Source organism: Mirounga leonina, unplaced genomic scaffold (assembly GCF_011800145.1).
Source record: "Mirounga leonina isolate KUSES-001 unplaced genomic scaffold, KU_Mleo_1.0 Mir_147645, whole genome shotgun sequence".
NCBI classification, from domain to species: Eukaryota; Metazoa; Chordata; class Mammalia; order Carnivora; family Phocidae; genus Mirounga; species Mirounga leonina.
Genome location: NW_023270367.1, coordinates 10,819 through 28,887, shown reverse-complemented (window position 1 = coordinate 28,887; position 18,069 = coordinate 10,819). Strand labels below are relative to the sequence as shown.

General features: G+C 41.6%; 1 pseudogene; it reads right to left on the bottom strand.

The window, feature by feature from the left end:
* Positions 1–15,790: 15,790 nt before the first annotated feature.
* On the bottom strand, positions 15,791–16,419 carry LOC118011030 (annotated as a pseudogene).
* Between the last annotated feature and the right edge of the window lie 1,650 nt (positions 16,420–18,069).

Here is an 18,069-nt window from a genome sequence, read left to right as displayed (position 1 = left end):
CAGCAGGCCTTCTCCTTCCAGGGAGTGCACTGCGTGGGGAAGACACCGGACTAAGTGCCCACCCCCGCCCAACACACACACACAACCTTCTGCCACCTCCAGCATCTCCCCATATGGTTCTTGCTCTCCTGCCTCAGGTGGGTTGTCTTAGGAAAGTTTACTGTGAGGACCCCTCTGTCCTTGACCTCCAGGAACTCCCATCCTGGGGGAGACTCAGTCACAACAGGGCTGATCAGGGGTCGTGGGAGCCGGAGAGAAACCCCGTGTTGGGGGGACAATAGCCATCACTGATGCAGCCCTTCACACTTTATAGAAAGTTCTTTGATGTATTCATTAGAAAATAATTACTGAGTACCTATTTCTATTCCAGTCACTGTTCTAGATGCTGAGAATACGATAGAGAACAAAACAGACAGAAATATGTGTTCATGGAACTTATATCCTGGTAAGTGGGGACAGACAGTAAGAAACTGAAAGAGAAAAAGATATGGTGTCAGGATCCAGTCAATTATATGGAGATTACAGCAGGGAATGGGAAAGTGGAGTATGGGATAATTGTTGAAATTTTTTTTTTTAAGATTTTATTTATTTATTTGACAGAGAGATAGAGAGACAGCACAAGTAGGCAGAGTGGCAGGCAGAGGGAGAGGGAGAAGCAGGCTTCCCGCTGAGCAGGGAACCCGATGCGGGGCTCAATCCCAGGACCCTGGGATCATGACCTGAGCTGAAGGCAGCCGCTTAGCCGACTGAGCCACCCAGGCACCCCAATTGTTGAAATTTTAAATAAGGTGGTTGTGAAAAGCCTCACCAGAGGGTGCCTGGGTGTCTCAGTCCTTAAGCGTCTGCCTTCGGCTCAGGTCATGATCCCAGGGTCCTGGAATGGAGCCCCACATTGGGCTCCCTGCTCAGTGGGAAGCCTGCTTCTCCCTCTCCCGCTCCCCCTGCTTGTGTTCCCTCTCTCTCTCTGTCAAATAAATAAATAAAATGTTTAGGGGGAAAAAAAAGCCTCACCCGAGGGTGATATTTTGAGCAAAGGAAGAAGGCAATGACCTATGTAGTAACGTATGTGGAATAACTTTCTCCTTGGCGAGTACTAAGGTCTGTGTCCCCAGCAATGAGACCAGTGCCAGAAACGTGGCAGGCCCATAAAAAAATATTTGCTGAAAAAAGTAAACGCAAGACCTCTCTATGATTTCCTAAATCTAAACTGAACTCCATCTTACATATAGACACACCATATCTTAGCAAGTTTTTAATATAGACCGGCTTTTTCAGGACAGCAAATACTGTGAAAAGGAAAGCCGTGCTATGTGTTTTGTTTTACCAGAGTTATTCACTGTTTTAGAAAATTATGTCATCATGCCAGCACAGCTTAGAGTATCTTACAGCATTTAAGCTGCCAATAGAAGATACCTGTGTCGATCTTCATCTGTAGTTGCCCTATTCATAGTGATTTGGTGAATAGAGGCAAACATGCTATTTGGTGTTGGTTTTTTTTTAAGATTTTATTTATTTATTTGACAGGGAGAGACACAGCGAGAGAGGGAACACAAGCAGGGGGAGTGGGAGAGGGAGAAGCAGGCTTCCCGTGGAGCAGAAAGCCCCATGTGGGGCTCGATCCCAGGACCCTGAGATCATGACCCGAGCCCAAGACAGATGCTCAACGACCGAGCCACCCAGATGCCCCCAAACATGCTATTTGATAGTGATTTCTAATGGAGTCATGCCAGGGAATTGACATATTGAAATATACTTTATTTTATTATAAGTTACTTTCTTTGTGCTTCTCCTTTGTAGTACAGATAGAGAATCATGTTGATATTTTTTAAGTTAAATGTGCAAATAGGTTCTATTGGCTTTGAATTTTATTCCAGGATAGAAAAAGAGTCTAAAGAGTATTTATTGGGACACCTGGGCGGCTCAGTCAGTTAAGCGTCTGCCTTCGGCTTAGGTCACGATCCCAGGGTCCTGGGATTGAGCCCCACATCGGGCTCCCTGCTCAGTAGGGAACCTGCTTCTCCCTCTCCCTCTCTCTGCTGCTCCCCCTGCTTGTGCTCTCTCTCTCTCTCTCTGGCAAATAAATGAATAAAATCTTAAAAAAAAAATAAAGAGTATTTATCATAAAAAGGAGACATGGAGTCTCAATAGAGCTACAACTGACTGGCATCCATTTTGACAGAATGAGTGAATATACAGCACCTATTGCTCTGTATCACAGCCAGAAGAGACCGTCTCCCCCACCCTTGACACTCCGTGGACTGGCACATAGTGAAGGTAGGAAGAACCATCCTCCCCGACAATCTCTCACCCTCCAAACCGCTGGGAGTGCCCACCCGAGTCCTGTCCCTGCACCACCACAAGGACTGCTTATGTCTGAGTCCCCTGTGTGTCCTTGTGCTTCTCTGGGCCTCAGTTTCCTCGTTTGTGTCATGTGGGGGAGAACATTATCTGCTACATCAAAGGACCACTGGGAGTATGAAATCATGGGCAGTAAACACCACACCTGGTAAGTGCTCAACAAATGATTATATCGTATCATTGCTGACATGGTATTCTCTGAGGAGGCCACCCCTAAAATCACCTCAGCCAATACCCCCCACCTTACCGTCATCTTCTCTCCCAGCAATAACCCAGGATGTGGGGGCATCTGAGCAGTCGACCCTTCCCCCACCCCCCTGACTTCTTCCCCATTAGAACCAGCCCCCTCCCCAGCTTGAGCCACACTCTTTCCTCACCTGATCATGCAGCTTGTCCTCAGGGCCTGGCTTTGTCTTGTGGTGCTTGGCGTCCATGCAGACGTTGAGCAGGTCTGTCCTGGTCCGGGCCCTGCACATGGAGGCTGTCCAGGCCAACAGCAGCAGAAGTGGTATCAGTCTCCAGGCCATGTCTCTCTGTCCCTGCAGACGGAGCTTTGGTTAGGGAGGCCGAGGCCCAAAAGGAGAGGGCCTCATGCAGGGTCCCCCTTGACCCCCTGTGTCAGTCTCCCCACCTCCACAGTGAAGGATGGGGTCAGACCCTGTTCCCTCAGTGCTGGGGTCCTGAGGCTCCCTGAAGCTGAAGTAGAGAAGGTTGGCAAAGGGGTTCCTTCATCCCTGGGTTGGTGGGCTCAGAGAGGATCTGGGATTAGTGGATCGGCCCTGGGAAAGTCTTCCTCAGTTGGAAGAGATGTATTTGTGCCCACATCTTCTCTCAACTTTACTTAAGAAAAGTAAATAGTTTTACTATTTACTAAAAAAAAAAACTTAAATAGTTCAGGTCCATGCCCTGGTCCCCTGAAAAGGGCTAGGTACACACAGTGCCCTCACACCATGTCCAGCAAGTGCATGCTCTCCATCATACCCCAGATCACCTGGATTCCCTCACCAGCTTAGAAACCTGTTAGCCTGGGGAAGGCAGTGACCCAGATCTACTGAGTTCTCCCAATCAGCACTGAGGTCAAGGGAGGTAGCACATGGGGTGCTATTTGGTTAAATAATACGGATGTGGAAAGACTGATGGTTTCTAACTGTTGCTTCCTCAGATGTTTTCCTTCCCTGTTCTCTGAAAGCCATTTCCGTCCTCCACCCATCATAATCCTGGTGTCCTCAGCAATCTCTAGGCTAATGCACCAGATTCCTACCTTACCCCTCAGAAAACAAGTGTAGAGATCCCTGGACCTGAGGGACAATATAAAAGTACCCCATGGGGGAAAAAATCAATAAATAAACAAAAATAAGTAAATAAATAAAAGTACCCCATGGGGGCGCCTGGGTGGCTTAGTCAGTTAAGCATCTGACTCTTGATTTCAGCTTAGGTCATGATCTCATGGAGCCTGCTTAAGATTCTCTCCCTCGGGTGCCTGGGTGGCTCAGTTGGTTGAGCGACTGCCTTCGGCTCAGGTCATGATCCTGGAGTCCCAGGATCGAGTCCCGCATCGGGCTCCCTGCTCAGCGGGGAGCCTGCTTCTCCCTCTGACCCTCTTCCCTCTCGTGCTCTCTCTCATTCTCTCTCGCAAAAAAAAAAAGATTCTCTCCCTCTCCCTTTGCTCCTCCCTGCTCCCCACTCCTGTGTCTCTCTCTCCCCACCAAAAATTAATTAATTAATTAATTAATTAATTAATTAAAATGAAAGTACCCCATGTTGGAGCAGTCGACTAGACAAGTGCTTAGAGTCCTGGGAGTCACCCCACACAAGTGACACCCACTTCTCTCTCCCTGACTGACCCTCACCCCCCACACCCAGCTGTTAAAGGTCTGTTCCTTTCGGCTGTCACTGAAATACCTAAGTTGACAACAGAGACTGCTTCCTCTCTCTCACCATCCCCACGTCCCCACAAAGCCCTGGCCAAGGGTCCTTCCAAAAACCTTTCTGGAATTCACTTCCCTTGGCTCTGCGTTTGGGGTCAGGTCTTCCCTCTTCCAGTTTCTTCCCCTTAAAGTCACCTTCCCCACAGGAGTCCGAGTGACCTTTCTTTCTTTCTTTTTAAGATTTTATTTATTTATTCAGGAGAGAGAGAGAGAACGTGTGCGAGCATGGGGGTGGGGGTGGAGGCAGAGGGAGCAAGAGAAGAGAGAAGCAGACTCCCCGCTGAGCAGGGAGCCAGACAGAACAACGCGGGACTCCATCTCAGGACCCTGGGATTGTGACCTGAGCCAAATGCAGTTGCTTAACCGACTGAGCCACTCAGGTACGCCCCCCAGTGATCTTTCTAAAGAAAGATCTGCCCCTCCCCTACCCAATGTCCCTGTCACCCTTCCCTCCTTAGGGCATCTTGCCTGAGCCTCCTTTGCAGCTGGGAGCACACACAGCTGTGTCCCGACTGGCCTCTTTTCAGGCTGGCGATGGCTCCGGGGCCGTGGACTTCCCCAGTGTTTTCTGATCTCAGCCAGAATACACTGACTGTAATTTCCGCTTTCAGCTCTTCAGTCTTCCCTCCTTCCGTCTTCCAGGCCCCACCCATCCAAGGCTCCAGTAGCCTGTCAGAGTATTCATTCCCGTTTTCAGTCATCTTTGTTAATTTATTAATTATAGGATTCACACATTCAACATTCATCAAAACCTAGAGAAGCTCATCTCTAAAGGGGATCTGAATTTTTGAGGTACCCCAAATAGTTGTTAGGATGAAGCTAGCTTGAGGGGCATGAGGTGCAGTAGGGAAGAACCCAGGCTTTAGGGTCAGGCATGGGTTCCAGTGACAGCGCTATCCCTCATACAACCTTGGGAAATGTCAGTGAGCCTTTCTGAGCTTTAATTTGCTCACCAGGGGATTGTTGAGAATTATATATGGAAAAGCCTGGCACAACATGAGTAGGCTTAAATGACAGCTATCGGGTTAATTTTTGAGTAACCAGGTAGACACAGTTAGAGGTTGAAGTGCAGAAGTCAAGGTTCACAGAGAAAAATTGTCTCAAATCTGACAAATGATGTAATATCTCACCACCTAGCATTTCTGTAAACATAATTAAGCATTTTTTGATGGCCTTTTTAAAAGTTGTGGAAAAACATACATTATATAAAACTCGCCATCTTAATTCTTTTTAAGCGTATAGTTCAGTAGTGTTAAATGTATTTATGCTGTGCAGTTGATCTCCAGAATATTTGCATCTTGCAAAACTGAATCCCTGTTCTCATTAAACAACAATACCCCATTTCCTCCTCTCCCCAGTCCCTGGCAATCGTCATTTAACTTTCTGTCTCTATGAACAGACTACTCTAGATATTTCATATAAGTGGGAATCACACAGTATTTGTCTCTTTGTCACTCACTTATTTCACTTAGCATAATGTCCTCAAGGTTCATCCATGTGTCAGAATTTCATTTCTTTTTAATAACTGAATAATATTTCATTGTATGTATCTGCTACATTTTGTTTATCCATTCACCCACTGAAAGACCCTGGGTTGCTTTCACCTCTTGGCTATTGTGAAGAAGGCGTACAATTATCTTTTGAGGACCCTGCTTTCAATTCTTTTGCGTATATATTCAGATGTGGAATAGCTGGATCATATGGTAATTCCATTTTTGAGGAACTGCCATAATATTTGCCATAACGATTGTACAATTTTACATTCCCACCAACAGTGTACAAAGGTTCCGATTTCTCCACATCCTCACCAACATTTGTTATTTCCTGTTGGCTTTTTGTATCTTTTTTTTTTTTTAAGGTTTTATTTATTTATTTGACAGAGAGAGACACAGCGAGAGAGGGAACATGAGCAGGGGGAGTGGGAGAGGGAGAAGCAGGCTTCCCGCGGAGCAGGGAGCCCGATGCGGGGCTCGATGCGGGGCTCGATGCGGGGCTCGATCCCAGGACCCTGGGATCATGACCTGAGCTGAAGGCAGACACTTAACGACTGAGCCACCCAGGCGCCCCGGCTTTTTGTATCTTAATAAAAGCCATCCTAGTGGGTGTGAGGTGATATCCCATTGTGTTTTTTTTTTTTAAGATTTTATTTATTTATTTATTTGAGAGAGAGAGAGAGAAACAGCATGAGAGGGGATAGGGTCAGAGGGAGAAGCAGGCTCCCTGCTGAGCCGGGAGCCCGATGTGGGACTCGATCCCAGGACTCCGGGATCGTGACCTGAGCCGAAGGCAGTCGCTTAACCAACTGAGCCACCCAGGTGCCCCCCATTGTGGTTTTGATCTGCATTTCCCTGATGATGAGTGATGTTGAGTATCTGTTCATAGGCTTGTTGATCATTTGTAGACCTTCTTTGGAGAAATGTCTACCCAACTTGTTTGCCCATTTTTAAATTGTATTATACATCTTTTTATTGTTGTGGGAGCTCTCTAGTTCTCTCTATATTCTGGACTAACCCCTTATCAGATGTATGAGTTGCAAATCTTTTCTCCCATTCTATAGGCTGCTTTTTCACTCTGTTAACTGTCCTTGGGTGTGCACAGTTTCCATTTTGATGCAGTCCAATTTATCTATTTTTTCTTTCGTTGCTTTGCTTTGGCTGTCATATCCAAGAAATCATTGCCTCATACAATGCCATGAAACTCTTCCCCTGTTTTTTAAAAGAGTTTTATAGTTTTAGCTCCTACATTTAGGTCCTTGATCATTTGAGTTAATTTTTGTATAAGATATAAAATGAGGATCCAACTTTATTTTTTTGCATGTGAATATCCAGTTGTATCCCAGCACCATATATTGAAAAGACTATTCTTTCCCTCATTGAATAGTCTTGGCACAATACAATTTGTCAAAAATCTGGACTCTCGGTTCTATTTCACTGACCTACATATCTACCTTTATGCTACTATCACACTGTCTTGATTATTGTAGCTTTGTAGTAGGTTTTGAAACCAAAAAGTGTGAGTCCTCTAATTTTGTTTTGTTTTGTTTTTTCAAGATTGTTTTGGCCGGGTCCATAACATTACGTGCCCATATGGATTTTAGGATCACGTTGTCAATTTCTCCTAAAAAGCCAAGGGATTTAGATAAGGATTGAGTTGAATCTGTAGATCAGTTTGGGGAGTAATACCCTCTTAATAGTATTAGGTCTCCTGATTGATGAGCATGGGATATCTTTCCATTTATTTAGGTCTTAAAGTTCTGTCAATAATGTTTTATAGTTTTCAGTACACAAGTCTTTTACTTTGTTAAATTCACTTCTATGGGGCACCTGGGTGGCTCAGTCGTTAAGCATCTGCCTTCGACTCAGGTCATGGTCCCAGGGTCCGGGGATCCGGGCTGCTCTGGACTCCCTGCTCTGCGGGAAGCCTGCTTCTCCCTCTCCCACTCCCCCTGCTTGTGTTCCCTCTCACGCTGTCTCTCTCTCTGTCAAATAAATAAATAAAATATTTTTTAAAAATTCACTTCTATATATCTTCTTTTTTATGCTATTGTGAATGGAATTATATTCTGAAATTCATTTTTATATTGTTCATTGCTAGTGTATAGAAACACAACTGATTTTTGTATATTGATCTGGTATCCTGCAAATTTGCTAAACTCACTTATTAGTAATAATAATGTTTTTGTGGATTCCTTATGATTTTCTATATACAGTGTCGTATCATCTGTAACTAGAAAGTTTTACTTCTTCCTGAGAACTGCTTCCTAGATGAGCAGCCTTTGAGGGATGCCTCTGACAACCCTGTCAGGTCAGGACTTGTGACAGAGCTTCTCCCTGCAGCCACTAGGCATCTTTTTAACCAAGCTGTGGACCAAATGGAAACAATAAAGCTTTTTGCAGCAGAGGAAGGAAGGAGGGAAGGAGGGAAGGAAGGAAAGAAAAAATAGTTTTACTTCTTGCTTTCCAATCTGAATGCCTTTATTCCTTTTTATTGACTAATAGTCTTAGCTACAACTTTTTCTTCTTCTTCTTTTTTTTTTTTTTTAAGATTTTATTTATTTGACAGAGAGAGACACAGCGAGAGAGGGAACACAAGCAGGGGGAGTGGGAGAGGGAGAAGCAGGCTTCCCACTGAGCAGGGAGCCCGATGCAGGACTCGATGCGGCGCTCGATGCGGGGCTCAAGCCCAGGACCCTGGAATCATGACCTAAGCCGAAGGCAGACACTTAATGACTGAGCCACCCAGGTGCCCTGCTACAACTTTTTCTTAAAGTAATCTCTATACCCAAAGTGGGGTTCGAACTGATCATCCTGAGATCAAGCGTTGCAAGCTCCACTGACTGAGCCAGCCAGGCGCCCCCTAGCTACGACTTTTGTATAAGGTTGAATAGCCATGATGAGCATGGATATACTTGCTTATTACTGATATTAGTGGGAAAAGCTTTTGGCATTGATTATGATGTTATATGTGAGTTTTTCGCAGATGACCTTTATCAGGTTGTGGGAATTCCCTTCTATTCCTAGTTTGTCCTGTGTTGGGTTTTGTTTTGTTTTGAATGGATTTTGTCAAATGATGTTTCAACTGTGGCCATCATGCGGGTTTTGTCTTCTATTCTAGTAATATGATATTTTATTTATTTTATTTTTTTTAAGATTTTATTTATTTATTTTTTTATTTGACAGAGAGAGACACAGTGAGAGAGGGAACACAAGCAGGGGGCGTGGGAGAAGGAGAAGCAGGCTTCCTGTGGAGCAAGGAGACTGATGCTGGGTTCGATCCCAGGACCCTGGGTCATGACCTGAGCTGAAGGCAGACGCTTAACGACTGAGCCACCCAGGCACCCCTAGTAATATGATATTTTAAATCAATTGATATTTGGATATTAAACCTACTTGTATTCTGAGACTAATCCCGCTTGGTCATGATGTATAATCCTTTTTATATGTGGCTGGATTCAGTTTGCTAGTATTTTGTTGAGATGATTTACGTCTTTACCCATAAGGGATATCAGTCTATAGTTTTCTTGTGATGTCTTTGTCTGATTTTGTATCAGAGGAATATTGGTCTCATAGAATGAGTTGGGAAGTGTTTCCTCCTCTTATTTTTTGAGAGAGTTCGTGACAGATTGGTATTAATTATTCTTTAAACATTTGGTAGAATGGGGCGCCTGGGTGGCTCAGTTGGTTAAGCAACTGCCTTCGGCTCAGGTCATGATCCTGGAGTCCCGGGATTGAGTCCCGCATCAGGCTCCCTGCTCGGCGGGGAGTCTGCTTCTCCCTCTGACCCTCCTCCCTCTCACGCTCTGTCTCTCATTCTCTCTCTCAAATAAATAAATAAAATCTTTAAAAAAAAAAAAAACATTTGGTAGAATGAACCACTGAGATAGTGAGAGCCTGAACTTTCATTTGTGGGAAGTTTCAAAATTATGAATTCAATCTCTTTGCTTGTTACAGGTATATTTAGATTTTTTACTTCTTATGTCATCTTTGGTAGTTTGTGTCTTTCTAGGAATTTGGCCATTTCATTTATGGCACCTAATTTATGGGCATACAATTGTTCAGAGTATTCTCTTACAATGGTTTTTATTTATGTAGGGGCAATAGTGTTGTCTCATCTTTTATTGCTGATATTAGTAATTTGATTCTTCTTTTTTTCTTGGTCAATCTAGATAATGGTTTATTGGTTTTGTTGATCTTCTCAAAGAACTCACTTTTGGGGGTGCCTGGCTGGCTCAGTCAGTACAGCATGCGACTCTTGATCTTGGGATAATGAGTTCAAATCCCATGTTGGACATGATCCTGCTTTATAATTAATTAATTAATTAATTAATTAATTAATTAATTAATTAATTTTTTAAAAATCCAAAGAACCAACTTTTGGTTTCATGGATTTTCTCTGTTGTTTTTCTATCCTCTGTTCCATTTATTTTTGCTTTCCTCTTTATTATGTCCTCCCCTTTGCTCAATTTGGGTTTATTTTGCTCTTTTTTGTTTTTTAAGGTAGTAGGTTAGGTTATTGATTTAAAATCTTTCTTCCTTTTTAATATAGCCTTTGATAGCTCTAAATTTCCTTCAAAGCAATGCTTTAGTTTCATCCATAAGTTTTGTTATTTTTCATTTTCATTTCATTCATCTTATTTTCTGATAGCTGTGATTTATTTCATTCATTATTTAGGAGTGTATTGTTTAATTTATACATGTTTGTGAATTTTCTAAAACTTTCTCTTTTTGGGGCACCTGGGTGGCTCAGTCATTAAGCGTCTGCCTTTGGCTTGGGTCATGATCCCAGGGTCCTGGGATCAAGCCCTGCATCCGGCTCCCTGCTCCGCGGGAAGCCTGCTTCTTCCTCTCCCACTCCCCCTGCTTGTGTTCCCTCTCTCGCTTTGTCTCTGTCAAATAAATAAATAAAATCTTTTAAAAAAAAACCTTCCTCCTATTGATTTTTAATTTAATTCCTTTGTGGTCAGAAAATATACTTTGTATTTCAGTTCTTTTAAATGTATTGGTGCCTTTTTTATGGCCTAACATAGGATATCCCATATGCATTTGAGAAGAATGTATATTCTCTGTTGTTTGCTGGTGTGTTCTATAGATCTCTGCTAGATCTCGCTGGTTTCTAGTGTGGTACAAGTCTACTTCCCTGTTGATCTTATGCCTAGTTATTCTATTCATGATTGGTAGGGGTTATTGAAATTTCTAACTGCTGTTTTTGGTTTTTTTTAAGATTTTATTTATTTATTTGACAGAGAGAGACACAACAAGAAAGGGAACACAAGCAGGGGGAGTGGGAGAGGGAGAAGCAGGCTTCCCATGGAGCAGGGAGCCTTATGCGGGGTTCAATCCCAGGACCCTGGGATCATGACCTGAGCCGAAGGCAGATGCTTAACGACTGAGCTACCCAGGCGCCCCTGCTGTTATTATTTTTTTTTTTTTGAGTAATCTCTCTGCCCATGGGGCTCAAACTCATGATCCTTTGTAAGATCAAGAGTCATATGCTCTACTGACTGAGCCAGCCATGCACCCCTTCCAACTGCTATTTTTGAATTATGTATTTATCTATCCAACTCTGTTAGTTACTTCATGTATTTTGGGATTCTGTTATTAGGTGCATTTATGTTTATAATTGTTATGTGTTCCTGATGGATTAACCCTTTATCATTAGAAAAAATTTATTTTTTTAATCTTTTTTTTTTTTTTTAAGATTTTATTTATTTATTTGACAGAGACACAGTGAGAGAGGAGCACAGGCAGGGGGAGTGGAGGGGGGAGAGGCAGGCTTCCCACCGAGTGGGGAGCCCGATGCGGGGCTCGATCCCAGAACGCTGGGATCATGACCTGAGCCGAAGGCAGGCGCTTAACGACTGAGCCACCCAGGTGCCCCGAAAAAAATTATTTTTTAATATATTATATATATATAATATAAATACATATATTATATATATGATATATCATTATAAAAAATATATCTTTGCCTCTTAACAATTTTTGTCTTAAATTCTATTTGCCCAATATCATTATAGCCACTCCAGCTATCCTTTAGGGGTTTTTTTGCATGATATATCTTTTTCTATCCTTTTAAGTTTAGCCCTTTTGTGTCTGTGAATCTAAAGTGTGAGTCATGTAAAGAGTGTATAGTTGGGCAATGATTTTTTATCTGCCAATCTCTGCATTTTTATTGGGGAATTCAATCCATTTATATATAATTACTAATGATACGGGTTTTACAGCTGCAATTTTATTTGTTTTATATATTTTTTTAAAGATTTTATTTTTAAGTAATCTCTACACCCAACATGGCACTTGAACTTACAACCCCGAGATCAAGAGTCACATGCTCTACTGACAGAGTCAGCCAGACACCCCTATATATGTATTTTGGTTTTTTTGTTCCTCTATTTCTCCATTACTTCCTTCTTTTGTGTTTAATAGGTATTTTCAAGTGTACCATTTTAATTCCATTTTTGTTTCTTTTACTATATTTTTATAGTTTTTTCTTAATAGTTGCTCTGGGGTTACAATTAACAATCTGGTTATACAATTATAGCAATCTGGTTCAGATTAATACTGAGTTTCAATAATGTTCAAAACTTTATTCCAATATAGCTTCATTCCTTCCCCTACTCCTTTGTACTTTGTATTATTGTCATACAAATTTCATCTTTATACATTATAAACATATCAACACCGTTTTATAATTATTATTTCGTGAAGTTGTCTTTTCCCATTAAATAGGATAAGGAAAGAGTTACAATATAAAAACATTTATACCATATTTTATATTTCTCTACATAGTAACTTTTACTGGTGCTCTTTATTTCTTCATGTGGATTCAAGTTACTGCCTGGTGTTTTTTCATTTTGGCCTGAAAGACAACCTTTAGTATTTCTTGTAGGGAAAGTTTGCTAGTGACAAAATCTCCCTGCTTTGGTTTATTTGGGTATATGTCTTAATTTCTCCTTCACTTTGAAGAATAGTTTTTTGGTTACAAAATTCTGGGTTGACAGTCTTTTCCTTTCATTTTTTTGAATGTCATCCCACTGCATTCTGGACTTCATATGGTTTTTCTAATGAGACATTAACAATTGATCTTATTGAGGATCCTTTGTAAATGATGAGTCATTTCTCTATTGCTCCTTTCAAGATTCTCTGTTTATATTTCAATAACTTGACTCTAGTGTGTTTAAGTGTGAATTTTTTTGAGTTTCTCTTTCTTGGAAGTCATTGAACTTAGATGTGTAGATTAATTTTTTATATAAAATTTGGCCTTGAAATCAAGGTTTTGGCCTTAATTTATCCAAATATTATTTATGTTTTTATTCTCTCTCTGCTCCTTCTAGGACTCTCATTGTGCATATTTTAGTATGCTTAATGGTATTCCCACAGGTCTCTGTGTTTCTGTTTATTTTTCTTCCTTAAGTTTGTTCTTTTTTTTTTTTTTAAGATTTTATTTTCTTAAGTAATCTCTGCACCCAATGTGGGGCTCAAACTCACAACTCTGTGAGTGAGAGTCTCATATTCCACCGACTGAGCTGGCCAGGTGCCCCTTATTCTGTTTGTTCTTAAGAATGGACAATTTCTATTTTCAAGTTTGTAGATTCTTTCTTCTATCACTTCAGATCTGCTGCTGAGCACCTCTAGTAAAAAATGTTTAAATTCAGACTTTATTTTTTTCTTTAAAAAGCAACTTATGGTGCCCGACAAAATTGAGGGGAAGGTATAAGGATTTCCCATATACCCCCTGCCTCCAAACATGCATAACTTCCTCCATTATAACATCCCAAACCAGAGTAGTACATTTGTTACAACTGATAAACCTATACTGACACATCTTAATCATCTGAAGTCCATAGTTTAGATTACAGTTCACTCTTGGTGTTGTACATTCTTTAGGTGTGGACAAATGGATGATATATGTCATTATCATATAGAGTATTTTCATTGCCCTAAAAATATCCTCTGCTCTGGGGTGCCTGGCTGACTCAGTCAATAGAACATGGGACTCTTGATCTCAGGGTTGTAAATTTTTTTTTAAAGATTTATTTATTTATTTTAGAGAGAGAGAATGAGAGAGAGAGAGAGCGCATGAGAGGGGGAGGATCAGAGGGAGAAGCAGACTCCCTGCCGAGCAGGGAGCCTGATGCGGGACTCGATCCCGGGACTCCAGGATCATGACCTGAGCCAAAGGCAGTCGCTTAACCAACTGAGCCACCCAGGCACCCATCAGAGTGGTAAATTTGAGCCCCATGTTAGGAATAGAGATTATTTAAAAAAAAAAAAAGCTTAAAAAAAAAAGATACCCTCTACTCTACATATTTATCCCTCCTTCTCCCCAGCTCCCAGCAACCACTGATCTTTATAATGTCCATAGTTTTTGCCTTTTCCAGAAATTCATATAGTTGGAATCATATAGTATATAATCTTTCCATGTTGGCTTCTTTCACTTAGTAATATGCATTTAAGCTTCCTCTATCTCTTGGGGCACCTGGGTGGCTTAGTGGCTTAAGCGGCTGACTCTTGGTTTCCGCTCAGGTCTTGATCTCACGGTCGCGACATCAAGCCCTCCATCGGGCTCTGTGCTCAGTGCAGAGTCTGCTTCAGATTTTCTCTCCCTCTCTCTCCAGCTCTCTCTCTCTCCCTCAAATAAATACATAAAATCTTTTTTAAAAAAGTTTCGGGGCACCTGGGTGGCTCAGTCGTTAAGCGTCTGCCTTCAGCTCAGGTCATGATCCCAGGGTCCTGGGATGGAGCCCCGCATCGGGCTCCCTGCTCAGCTGGGAGTCTGCTTCTCCCTCTCCCTCTCGCCCTGCTTGTGTTCCCTCTTTCGCTGTGTCTCTCTCTGTCAAATAAATAAATAAAATTTTTTAAAAAAAAGTTTCATCCATCTCTTTTCATAGCTTGATAGTTCATTTCTTTTTTTTTTTTTTAAGATTTTATTTATTTACTCGAGAGAGCACAGAGGGAGAGTGAAAGGGAGAAGCAAACTCCCCACTGAGCAGTGAGCCCGATGTGGGGCTTGATCCCAGGACCCTGGGATCATGACCCGAGCAGAAGGCAGACGCTCAACTGACTGAGCCACCCAGGTGCCCCAGTTCATTTCTTTTTTAGTGCTGAATAAAATTCCATAGTCTGGATGTACCACAGCTCATTTATCCATTCACCTATTAAAGGACATCTTGATTGCTTCAACATTTGGCAATTATGAATAAAGCTGCTATAAGTATTCATGTACAGATTTTTTTTTAAAGATTTTATTTATTTGACAGAGACACAGAGAGAGAGGGAACACAAACAGGGGCAGTGGGAGAGGGAGAAGCAGGCTTCCCGCGGAGCAGGGAGCCCAACGCGGGGCTTGATCCCAGGACCATGACCTGACCTGAATGAAGGCAGACGCTAAATGACTGAGCCACCCAGGTGCCCCCCATGTACAGATTTTTATGTGGACATAAGTTTTCAACTCCTTTGGGGAAATATCAGATTGTATGGTAAGAATATGTTTAGTTTTGTTAAGAAACTGCCAAACAGTCTTTCTAAGTGGCTGTATCATTTTGCATTTTCATTCATTTGCAGTGAATGAGAATTCTTGCTGCTCCACATCCTCACCAGCATTTGGTGTTGTCAATGTTCCAGATTCTGGCCATTCTAATAGGTGTATAGTGGTATCTCACTGTTGTTTTAATTTGCATTTCCCTGATGCTGTATGATGTGGAGCATCTTTGCATATGTTTGTTTGCCATTTTCATATCATCTTGGCTGAAGTGTCTGCTAATTAAGGTCTTTGGCTTATTTTTAAATCAGGTTGTTTATTTTCTTGTTGTTGGGTTTTAAGAATTTCTTTCTGTATTTTAGAAAACAGTCCTTTACAGATACGTCTTTTGCAAATATTGTGTCCCAGTCTGTGGCTTGTCTTTTCATTCTGTTAACATCTTTTACAGAGCAGAAAATTTTAATTTTAATTAAGACCAGCTTGTCAGTTCTTTCTTTCATGGATCATGCCTTTGGTTTTGTATCTTTTTTTTTTTTTTTTGGTCGTCAAATGATCCTTTATTGAAACATTTGCCTTTGTAGTTAACTAGCTGGGCATTCCACCGCACCACTGTTGATGTCATCTATGATGTCATGAGGGTGGCGGCCGTCAACATCGCAGCCCACAGACTGGGCAGTCCCCAGGATTTCTTTAATGGTTCCAGAGAGTTCTCTGGCTAAAGATCAGTGTCGCATCTGTTGGGCAATATTGACAGTCTCATCAAAAGTGATATTTCCACTGTGCTTAATGTTTTTCTGCTTCTTTCTGTCTCTTGGTGGTTCCTTGAGGGCTTTGAGAATCAGGGCAGAGACAGAAGGTACCACTTCAATCTGGGCCTGTCTGTTCTGAATGGTCAGTTTCACCATAATCTTTAGACCCTTCCAATCACTGGTTGCCTTGGCGATGTCATCACCAACCTTTTTTGGAGACAGACCCAGTGGGCCGATCTTCGGGGCCAGGGCAGATGCACTGACTTCACCACCAGTGCACCTCAGGTACACGACTTTGATCTCGTTGGGGTTGAACTTAGGCGGCATGGCGGAAGTGGCTGGTGTCGGATGAACCCGGATTCGGGACAACCGAAGAAAGTTGCACCTTTGCCTCCCCGAGCCGAAAGCCAAAAGCTGGTTTTGTATCTTAAAAGTCATCACCAAACCCAAGGTGACCTGGATTTTCTTCTACATTATCTTCTAGGAGTTTTATATTTTGCACCTGTGATCTCTTCAGGTCTGTGATCCATTTTAAGTTAATTTTGCGCCTTCACAAAAAGTGTGAAGTGTGTAGTGTGTGTAGATTTTTATCATTTTGTATGTGATGGCCAGTTGTTACAGCTACATTTGTTGAAATTACCACTGCCCCTTTGTCAAATATCAGTTGAGTATACTTACGTGAGTATATTTGTGGACTCTGTTCTGTTCCATTGATCAATTTGTTTATTCTTTTGCCAAAACCACTTTGTCTTGATTACTGTAGCTTTGCAGTATGTCTTGAAGTCAGAGATTGTCATTCATCTAACTTTGTTCTCCTCAATGTTGTGTTGGTTATTCCGGGTCTTTTGCCTCTCCATATAAACTATAGAATCAGTTTGTCAGTATCTACCAAGCAAATTGCTGGGGTTTTGATTGGGATGGCATTGGGTCTATAGATCAAGTTGGGAACGCCTGCAGTCTTGACTATATTGAGTCTTCCTATCCATAAACATGGACTATTTCTCCATTTATTTAGTTCCTTGATTTTGTTCATCAGTTTTGTAGTTTTCCTCACAAAGGTATTATACATAGTTTGTTAGATTTTCACCTAAGTATTTCATTTTTATGGATGCTATTATAAATGATATATATTTTTAATTTCAAATTCCACTTGTTCATTGCTAGTATGCGGGAAGGCAATTGGTTTCCATATATTAATCTTATATTCTTCACCCTTGCTATAATCACTTACTAGTGCCAGGAATTTTTTTTTTTGTCATTTCTTCAGATTTTCTATATAAACTAACATGTGATCTACGAACAAAGACACTTTTATTTCTTTATTCCCAATCTATACCTTTTATTTCCTTTTCTTGTCCTGATGCATTACTTAGAACTTGCAGTTCAAGGTTGAGAAGTGGTGAGAGGAGACATCCTTGCCTTGTACCTGATCTTAGTGGGAAAGCTTTGAGTTTCTCACCATTAAGTATATTAGCTCTAGGTTTTTTGGTAGATATTCTTTATCAAGTTGAGGAGGTTCTAGCAAATTTTTCATTTCGGTTTATTGTACTATTCTACCCCAAATTTCTTTTTTTAAAAAATATTATTTGAGAGAGAGAGTGTGGAGGGGAGGGGCAAAGGGAGAAGGAGAGAGAGAATCCTCAAGCAGATTCCCCACTGAGTGCAGAGCCCGATGTCCCAGGACCCTAAGATCATGACTTGAGCTGAAATCGAGTCAGATGCTTAACCAACTGAGCCACCCAGGCACCTCTCTACCCCTAATTTCTATTTCATTATTTATTTTTTTAAAGATTTTATTTTTATTTATTTGACAAAGAGAGAGAGCACAAGCAGGGGGAGCAGGCAGAAGGAAAGGGAGAAGGAGCCTCACCAAGCAGGGAACCCAATGAAGGGCTCAATCCCAAGACCCTGGGATCATGACCTGAGCTGAAGACAGACACTTAACGACTGAACCACCCAGGTGCCCCTCTATTCATTTTTTAAATGATTTTTGTTTCTTTATTGGTGTTCTCTATTTGGTAAGACATCATTTTCATATTTCTTTGAATTCTTTT